Genomic DNA, 11208 nt, shown 5'->3' with positions numbered 1-11208 from the left:
TGTTTTGTGAGCTTTCTTTAATAGTGTGCTCTATTTTCTTCTTCTTGGGATCATTAGAGTTATCTTGGATACTCTTCTTATTCAACAGTTAGCATCTTGAGGCGGTTGGTATACTACGATCTGCATGTTTTCGGGGTTTTGCACAACCATGATCTGTATTCTCTGACCACCTCGCCATTAACTCTGCTGTTTTTGCCTGTGTAATATGAAAATGTTCAGACAATTAACCACATAATCAAAGTCCAATAATAAGTACTTTTAATTAGAAATCAAGGGGCTGAATTAGTCAAGAGGCAGGGACTTACAGTAATCATTCTCGACAATTCTGTCAAAAACCTCATCATGATTTTGGTGATCAAATCTAGAGTCCTCGATGATTCCAGCTCCCGAAACTTGATTAAAATCCCTGTTGTTGATTGCGTCATGAAAATAGGAGTGGTCACGTTCAAGTGCGGGTAAATGTGAGCGAGTTTGCAATGGGTATGACTTCTCCGAATACCATTTGAGGTGGGAGGAGGGTGAAACAAAAAAATTTTGAACCTCATTTGAGGTTAGATCCAAAAGATCTTCGAAATATATCCTGATCTCTATCACATGAAAAAAAACATTTTGGAGAAGAGATTTAGGGAGATAGAACGAAAGGAATAGAAGCAGCATGAATACAAGAAGCAGTGGAGAGACTGCACAAAGGTGTAGGGAACAAATGCTAGCTCTAAATTTATTGTAAAGGAGGAACCTGCATAAAAGTCATGTACATGGAGCACGGAGGTGTTTGGAAAGAAAAAAAAAGATATCGTTTCGGGCCTTCATTTGGATAAACTTTTGCAAATTAGGAAAGTTCATGAGCCCACTAAATTAAAAGAAAAAAAAAAATGATAGATAGTATCTGGCTCAATATTTCAAATTACATGTTCACATTCAATGTCTCAAAAGTTTATTTATTTCTCGATTCCAGTTGACACAACTCTAGTGTTTTGTGAGTTGGTGACATTGTCTTCGCACTGCTTTTGTCGAATATAAAATTTGGTAGGGGGATACCAAATTAAAGGAAAATATTAGCTAGGCAATAATTGGTTCAAATTTTACATTGATTCTGAGAGTTGTGGCATTTCTTTCATTGATCTTTTTATCTGTAATGTTTTTTTCTTAGCTTAATCACTTGATTTTAAAGATTTAAAAAACTGAGGGTTTCAAAATTTGTTTGTTCTTATCAAATTGATTGAGGTGTTTTCTCAATCGATTTGGCAAAGGCATGTGTAGATTGAGCACAGAGGTGTTTTGAGAAAAGAAAAAAAATATTATTGCAAGCCTTCATTTGGTTAAAATTTTGCTAATTAAGAAAGTTGATTGGCCGATAAAATTAAAGAAAAAAAAAAGATAACATCTGACTCAAATTTTCAAGCTACATATTTACATTCAATATGTCTTAAAGTTTCATTCATATTTTTCAGATTCATTTATCATGGCTCTAGTGTTTGACAACTCGGTGCCATTGTCTTATTCGTTGTGCTATTGTTGATCATGAAATTAAGTTGGTGGGTCAATAGCAGTTTAAAGGAAAAATATTCGAAAATAACCGGTTCAAAATTTTTAATTTAGGTTGGCATTTCTGGCGTTGATCTTTGTCTCTATAGGTTTTTTCCTAGCTTAATCACTTGATTTTAAAGTTTTTAAAATATGTGTTTTACGAATTAATTTTGTTTTTATCAAATTCATTGAGGTGCTTTTTTCAATCAATTTGATAAAGGCATGTAGATTAAGAATGGAGGTGTTTTGAGAACAAAATAAAGATTATTACGGGGCCTCTATTTGGATAAAGTTTTGCCAATTATGAAAGTTGACAGGACGACAAAATCAAAGAAATATGTTAGACAATATCTGATTCAATTTTTCAAATTAAATGTTTACATTTAATGTCTAAAAATTTATTCATATTTCCCGATTCCAGTTTTCATGGCTCTAGCGTTTTGTGAGTTGGGGACATTGTTTTCGTTCTGTTTTTGTCGAAAGTTGGTGGACAGGTAACAAATTAAAGAAAATGTATTAGACAATATCTGGTTCAGAATTTTAAATTGCTTCTACGTTTTTAAGAGTTGGTGGCATTTCTATCATGGACTTTTCCTCTATGGGGTTTGTTTGGGTTAATATTTGAATATTAGGCTTAAATGAAGAAAAGTCCAAGGGATGCCAATTAAGAAGGAAACTTGCTCGAAGCCTAGCATTGAGCCTAGAGGCAATCTGAAGCCTTCTCAGTCAAGACACAAGCCACGTGTCTATAACTGAAGTAACAAGTGATGGAGATTAACCTGCTATCAGCCAAAGAACACTTTCCAGTGGCATTACAAGTAAAAAGCTGATGACTCATTACCCTCCCAGTGCTTTTGGGTAAGAGCAAAAGCTACAGCAGCCAGGTCAAATCACCTATAAAAGGAAGAAGAGACAACGAAGACAAGGACACTCAACCAATCAAGCAAACAAACATACAAACTTTGCTCTCAAGCCAGATTTGCATCTAAAAGCTGAAATCGTCCCAGATTCAGTCCTTTTAGCGATAGTTCTTTAGAAAAGCTATCTCTTGTCTAGTATAAAAGCTCTGCTACCTCCCTTAGTGGTGTAGTATCGATTCACTTGTGTAAACCTGTTTACTATCCATCCCTTTTTAGCATACAACCCCTGCAAACTCAAAAAGAAGTGGCTGCAAGAGGTTCAACCTTACTAGACAAGGTGAAATCTTGCCCGAGTCTCTTTGTTTGTTCTCTAAATTAGTAGATTGCTTAGTGTACTTTTCAGTATGTATTCAAGTCATTTCCACTTGTTTTTCTATTTTAAGAGTCCCATTTGCATCTGGATTTGGTTAACTTAATGGACATGTGTTCATTAAAAGCAATTTGGAACTAAACAAATGATTTAAGGGGCTTTGGACTCCCTCCATTCGAACATACAAGATCATGAACTAAAAGTCCTTGTTTACAAGGCAAGAAAAAGAACTTAATGTAGACTTAACCTATCCACGACAATCTTTTGATAACAAGAAGTATGACAGATCATCCAGAAGATCTCCTTTCTCTACGAAGACCAGCTATTTTGGAGAGCCCAACTTCATTTGAGAGGTCGGGAAGAAATGTGACCAATGAAGACTTACAAGCCACCATGGTGCAAGTGTTGAAAAGTACGGAGAAGATTACTCTGGAAACCAGAGCAAAAATGAGTAGACTCTGTTCCTTAATAGGGAGTCTACAAAGAAGATTAGATGTGGAGTACTTTACTCCAAAAAATGATTATGCCAGGGAAATGATGAGAGAAGCAAGTCATGAGAAAGAACCATTTATTCCCCTATTTCCTTTGCTCAAGGAAAAAAAGGATAAAAGGAAGAACAATGAGGGATCTGGAGTTAGTCAGCCATTATTGGAGCAGATCCTGGAAACAGAATTGCCTGACCCTATTTTCACTAGATAGTAGGGGGCAGAGCGGGAAAGAATGAAAGAAGTATGAGATGCCCTAACTAATTGGAGAATCCAGCAGGAAATGTGAGCTCACAACTGTAGACAAACTTCCCCTTTATAGGCCACCACCATTGGCTACTAAGGGAGGAGGGGCCAGATGGAGGAACCCCGAACCAAAAAAGGAAACTTTCTCGGGCAATGATCGTAGCCCGAAGTGGGAACCTCCTCATACCCTACATAATAATACAGCCAACCAGTAACTCAAAGAAGAGTTAGCCGAGGTAAGAAGGATGGTGGTCTAGAATGCTTAACCTCAGGCTCACCTGCTATTTAGGATCACCTACCAGAAGCCATATCCCGTGTATATTGATGAGCAAAATCTTTTTCCCTCAACTTCAAGATTCCCATATTTCCCACTTTTAGTGGAGAAGATGGTAGTGTATCCTTTAAGGATCACATCTTCCAGTTCTCCAATCATTGTGTGGCGTTTGAAGACAATCCTAACTATAAGTTGAGATTGTTTGGGAATTCATTGGTTGGCTTAGCATCTCAGTGGTACTCTCTGTTGCCCTCTAATTCTATTACTAACTGGGGATAAATGGAGATGGCTTTCCATGAACAGTTTTATAGGGTGAAGCCTGAGATGACTATCAACGATCTAGTGGAAGTGAAGCAATATGAGCATGAGTCAACAGAAGACTTCATGATGAGGTTTAGAAAGACAAGGATGAGGTTCCAATTCCCTATCAATCATGCCCAACTTATATCCATTGCTCAGAAGGCATTGAGACTGCCTTTGAGAAAAAAAAAATTTTTATGATGTACAGTTCAATGAGCTGCAAGGGTTGGTAATTGCTGCCACAAAGTATGAGAAGCTGTTGATTGAAGAACAACAAGTAGAACACTTGTCCAAGGTGCTTTTTTTCTACAAAAATAAAGCTGCAATTCACCAAGTAGAGTTTAAAGGAGCAGAGCCAGAAGAAAGTGATGGTCATGGAGGAGAGGGAATTGAAATGTGTATAGCAGAGATGACCATTCCCTTTAAACCTTTGATGGTAAAAGGGTTAGTCTAGCCAGTGAAGATTAGAAAGTGGTGTGAATGATGGTGGATTTGTCCCTATGAAGCCCCCTAAATACTAGAGTTATTCTTTTGACTTAACCAAGGCCTTATAAATCTATGAAGAGCTGGTGCGGGCAAGAGTAATAATGCCCGACAGCATCAAGAAGATGCTTAAACCAGATGAATTAAGAGGAAATAAGTATTGCAAGCTGCACTATACCTTCAACCATTCCATAACTAATTGTGTCCAGTTCAGGAACTGGATACAAGACCTCATAGTCAAGGGAAAGTTGCTCTTGGAGAAACCCTAGTCTAATATAATGATTGACACATGTCCCTTCCCTAAGGCCCCAATAAACATGATCAACCTGACTTGGGCTGAGAAAGGGAATGGAAAAGCCATTTGGTAAGTGAAAACAGAAAGGATGCCAGTTGACAGACCTACAGAAGGAGTTATCAAGTTGCCTAAGAAACCCAAAACAACCTTAGTTAAAAGGTTGGTATTGTGCAGTAAATGTCAAGGTGAATGTGAATTAGAAGTGCCAACATCAGGAGCTATTATTGATCAAGAGTTGATCAGAAGAAGAGAGAAAGAAGAGTAAGAAGCTCGCAGAAGCATCATGCGGGCAACTGAGAAAGAAACCTCCAGAAATGTTTTCCAAAGATTAGGAGGAGATTTTGAACCAAAAGGGTTATCCGAGGTATTTAAAAATTATGAAGCCTCAGAGGAATGAGAGGATAGAGAGGCCAAAATGCCAAAATGGATGGATGTAAGGCCACCCCAACCAAGTTATAATGATATCAGAATAAAAGGAAGAATAACGAACCCAGTATCCCCAATCACTAAGAAAGATTTTGCCCGACTTGGGCGAAAATGGTACATAGTAGGGAAAAATGGGAAACCAGTGAAGGAAATGAGAGCTTCTATGATCAGGAGAGTCTAGAGGCAGCACAAAGCCCATATGAAATCACTAAAATTTCTTACTATATTAGAAGCCTTTGCTAATGTGGAGTTTGAAAAAGTTCCTCATGGGGGACGAAATCAATTTAAATGGAGAAGCAAAAAGGAGGTCGAAAGAGCTAATAACAAGACCGAAGGAGAGGGAGATCATGTGCCACAAAGCCTTCATCCTGAAAAGTACAAAATCTTGAGGAGAGCTCAAGAGGATATGGCAATGATGCTGACCCCAAGATGGTGTCCAGAACCAATATGTTTTGGAACTATCTTGCCTGAAAGGAGAATGCCCTCACCTTTGCTGGTTGATACTCTTTGTGAAGTTCCAGGGAAAGTGCTAAACTTTGGTATAACTCGGGAGGAAGGGTTGCTCGAGCTAATGTTGCCGAAAGAAGCACATGCCTGGTTAGATGAATTCATGGACCATATTGGGAGCAAGAAGGAAGATTTACTTGAACTTAGCAACTTCCACGTAAATATGACATATATTATATCTGCCAAGTTTTACTCCGAGCCTGATTAACCTGCCACAATGGAGGGTGATTACTTGGCAACAGAACTTATGATGGCATATGTTAAAGCTGAAGAGCGGGAAAAGAAAAATCTAGTTAGACAGGTTTGCCTGAACTCTTAAGAAATGAGCCCGAAGGAGTATACTCTGACAGAATGGTCTTCAGCCGCTCGAGTATATCCTTGGCTAACCATCTCAAGCCTATATACGTAACTACTCATATGGAAGGAGTACCCTTCAAGAGGGTTCTGATTGATGGAGGAGCTGTGGTCAATGTAATACCATTAAAGCAAATGAAGAAGTTAGGAAAAAGTGAGGAAGATCTTATTCCTACTAACTTGACAGTTTCTAACTTCTCTAGAGTCATTACTAGAACTTATGGGATATTGCCCTTGGATGTTGACTTGGGATCCAAGCAAATTATGCTAGCTTGCTTTATGGTGGATAGTAGTTCCACTTATGAAGCTTTACTTGGTAGGGATTGGATTCACCAAAGTTTATCTTTGCTATCTACACAACATCAACAAATTGCAGTTTATCATGTAGCCAAAACCAAAGAACCGGGATTTTGGGAGATGGTAGAGGTCGAATCACGGCCATTTCTCCCTACAACCAAAGTTGCAGAAGCCAGCTTTTATAATCCCAGTGTTAGGATTCTTCAATGCCTAGGAGCAGATGAGAACGGCCGCACGACTAAGGTGATGGCCCAAAAGTTCTTGGAGCAAGGACTGTTTTTCACAATAGAGGAATGAGATAGACCTTATATCGTCCCATCTCCCTAACACCAGTAATGTCAGAGGAAAGAAGGAAAGACCAAATAGTTGCAAGACTGTTGGTGTATGGGAAAGAGACAAACAAGAAAGGAAGTACTTAGTTAAAGAAGGAGAAGAATGGGAGAAATGTGCTTCAAGTAGCCATGATAGAAGAGAAGAAGAGTTGTTTTTGGAAAAAAGTTAGAAGCAGCCATACAAATGGCTGAATGTATATATGACTTAGATTGGCCAGAAGACGTGCCCAAGAGTCTAGAGTTGGTTGAATTTTTGTGTGCAGAACCTGACAAGCTAGCACCAGAGGTACAAGACCCCTTAGAAAACATTGATTTGGGAATTAAGGAAGATCCAAGGCCTATACAAATCAGTGGCCTATTGGAAGTTGAAGATCGGGCAAAGATAGTCAACCTTTTGCACGAGTTTAAAAACTGTTTTGCTTGGCATTACACTAAGATGCTAGGTTTAGATTCAACCTTAGTAAAACACAGAATGCCTATTAAGGAGGGATATAAACTTGTAAAGTAAACACCATGAAGAATGTTAAAAGAGATCGAAGAAAAAGTCAAAGAAGAGATTGAAAGGCTGGATTTATTAGGCTTGCCAAATATGTCGAGTGGTTGGCCAACATTGTACCTGTATTAAAATCTATAACTAATGTAGTTCGATGTTGTGTTGACTATAGAAACATTAATGGAGCCACGCCTAAAAATGAATATCCCATACCCATGGCTGACCTATCCATAAATGCAGTTGCAAAACACAAAGTCCTATTTTTCATGGATGGGAATGCTGGTTATAATCAGATAAAAATAGCTAAAGAAGATATACATAAAACAACTTTTAGATGCCCGGGACATGTTGGAGCATATGAATACTTGGTAATGTCATTCGGGCTAAAAAATGCTGGTGCAACTTATCAGAGAGCAATGAACGCTATTTTCCATGACCTAATTGGCCAAGCATGGAAGTATACATTGATGACATCATGGTAAAGTCTAAAACTGAAGAACAACACTTAGTAGACCTCAGATAAGCCTTAACAAGAATGAGGATCCATAAGTTGAAAATGAATCCTAAGAAATGTGTTTTTGGGGTAAGATCGGGCAACTTCTTGGGGTTCCTTGTCCATCAAAGAAGGGTGGAGGTCGACAAAAATAAAGCTTGGGCAATAATGGAATCATATCCTCCCATCAACAAAGTATAACTACAGAGGCTGCTGGGAAAAATTAACTTCCTGAGGAGATTTATTGTTAATTTGGCGGGCAAGATTCAGCCGTTGACTCATCTGTTAAGATTGAAAGATAAAGAAGAGTTCGAGTGGGGCCCACCACACTAAAAGGTTTTTGATAGAATAAAGGTTTACTTAGCCTTTCCACCAGTGCTCATGCCACCTAAGAGAGGGAAGCCTTTAAAGCTTTATATTTTTGCCTTTGAAAAGTCAATGGGAAGATTGTTGGCTCAAAACAATAAAGGTGGGAAAGAACTAGCAATATACTACCTTAGTAGAATCATTACTGAGGTAGAAACAGGATATACCCAGTGGAAAAGTTGTGTTTGGCTCTATACTTAACTGCCTGCAAGCCAAGGCATTACATGTTGCCTTGCCACATCCACATTATTGCCACGCTTGATGTGACATTTACATGGTTGGATCATAAAAAATGGTTGGAGCATAAAATTTTTATTAATAATAAGAATATGAATTTTTATTAATAATAAGAATATGAATTTTTTTATTAATAATAATAATAATAATAAAATTTTAATAATAAGAATATGAATTTTTATTAAATTTTTATCTATTAACATGGTTGGAGCATAAAAAATACATTTATTATGGATGGGTAAAGAATTTCGAAGGGTAACTTAAATAAAAAAATGTGCTATAATTACTTATATGGTAAGTTTTAAAAATAAGGACTTCTATTAGATTTTAAAAACCATTCAGGTTAAAATCTAAAAACAATCTTATCGAAACCCTAAAATCTTAAAACCCCATAAAAAAAATGAAAAGGACCAAATGAATCTCCTTAAGGCCATCTTCAACTGGGCCGTCATAGGACTATTGGCCAAATGATAGCCTTTTTTTGACACAAAACTCATATTCAATGGAGGTTTGGGCCAAAAAATCTTGTGACCCATTGGGCTCAAATCCAATAATTTGGCCAGCGGGCTGGCCATTTTTAGCCAGCCAGCCAGTCTTTTTAGTTGGGCCTAGTTGGATTTTTTTAAGAGAAATTTAAAAAAAAATTTAATTTTTTTTCCTATAAATATCTAAAACATTCCCACACCATTTCTCACATCCTTTTTCACTCTTCCATACTATCTTACCTTATTTTATTTGAATTCTTCATATTCTATTCATCTCAAATGCTATTTTCATACACACCCCTCTCTTACCTCTTCCAATAATCTTTCCTTTATTTTTTTCGATAAATTTCAAATGGCCACATCTTCAAAATATGTATGGAGACTTATTCATTTAACAACAAGTGACACTTAAAATATGTCCAGAGGCAAAAGAGATCCCAATTCTGTATGTCCGGTTAAGCAAGAACCTTATTTTAATATGGTAGTTTAATTCAATTAACTAATAAAATTAAAGAACAAACTTAAAATAATAAATTATTGAGGGGGCTAAAAAATAGTTTCCTTCAGTTGGAGATGGTATATAAAAATGGTCTAGCACTGTTAATTAAAAAATAATTTCTCGTAGAACTATAATCTGAACGGTCACTACTACAATATACGCTATCACCGGCGGACCAAAAACCGACAAGAAACCCCGATTTCTGTCGGAAATTTGGCAAAAATCCGACATAAAACACTGCAATGTCGGATTGGAATAGCGACGCCATTGCTACCGTCACTAAAGGGCTTCAGCGTCGCTTTGTTCGCTTAATCCGCCACTACGCAGAGTCGGTTTAAAGCGACGCTGATGTTAACGTCGGTTTAAAGCGACGCTAGTCAACAATTAACTAAATAAAATATGCAAACTAGTGACGGTTTAAAGCGACGTTAGAGAACAATTAAATAAATAAAATATGCAAACTAGTGACGATTTAAAGCGACACCACCTTTGATAATAATAATTTAAAAAAAAATCGAAATCTGTTTCTGTATTCGTTCTCAAATAATTATAACTCAAAAAAATTATATAATCGAAATAATAAATTTCAATTTTAGGCCAAAACAAACAATAATAAAAATAATTCAAAAGAAAAATAGTGCCATAATATACAAATGTTTTACATCTAACATTCCATATAATTTACAAAAATTCATCCTCCATGCTTTCCTGTGCTTGCCTTTGTCGAAGACCACATATTTTGTAGCTCCATAGTGCCATATATAATACTAGCAACTCCATGCTGCCATGCTTGCCATCAGATCAGTGCTCCAATACTTTACTACTTCAACATTAAGGCTCTAATCTCTATAGATTAAACTAAGGTTTTATACCTTTAAAAAATTATGGATCTGCGGTTTCCAGTGTCCTTGCTCTTCAGATCCAACATGCATAAATACAAAAAAAACAATTAAAAACCAAGAAACAAAAATAAATTTTCAATTTAAGCATAAAACTATTTAGAATACAAAATAGAAACTAAAATTAATAATCATAATAATTTAAAAATGAACCACCTTCAAGCTCTTCCTCCTCGAATTGGAGTTCTTCAGAATGTTGATCTTCAAACTGGTGATCCAAAGCAAACGGGGAAGGAGTTGAGGAAAAAATGAAAAGGAGGAAGAAGGGGACGCACAGATGAAATGGGGAAGGAGAAGAAGAAAGTCTGAAATTGGGGGAGAAATGAAAGCACGGTTGAAATGAAAGCACGGTTGAAATGGGAAAGAGAGGGGTTTAAATATGGGTACTTAGTTTGTGTCCGTTAAAACCGACGCAAACGTCTGACACTTTTTTTGAAATTCACATAGCGTCGCTTTAATGAAACTCGCGTCGCTTTAATGAAACTAGCGTCGCTTTAAACCGACACAAACTTCTGACACTTTTTGAAATTCACATAGCGTCGCTTTAATGAAACTTGCGTCGCTTTAATGAAACTAGCGTCGCTTTAATGAAACTAGCGTCGCTTTTAACCGACGCCAACTTCTGACACACTTTTTGAAATTCACATAGCGTCGCTTTAATGACACTAGCGTCGGTTAAAACCGACACTAAGTCTCTCCATCCATTCAAACAAGCGGGAAATTTCCCGCCTAATATTTCAAATACTATAATTTTATATATATTAATTTTATAACCCTAAAAAATACTATAATAATTATATATATATTAATGTAACAATTTTATACCCCTAAAAACTATAATAATTATATATATATATATATATATATATATATTAAATTAAATTTTAAAAATTGGTGACCGTTGGATCAGTTTCAATATACATACCATTCAATTTCTTTAAGTCTTATACATACAAAATAAATAAATTTAAATCTACTTA

The sequence above is a fragment of the Pyrus communis genome, chromosome 17, assembly GCF_963583255.1.
Source record: "Pyrus communis chromosome 17, drPyrComm1.1, whole genome shotgun sequence".
Lineage (NCBI taxonomy): Eukaryota > Viridiplantae > Streptophyta > Magnoliopsida > Rosales > Rosaceae > Pyrus > Pyrus communis.
This window is presented reverse-complemented; position numbering follows the sequence as displayed.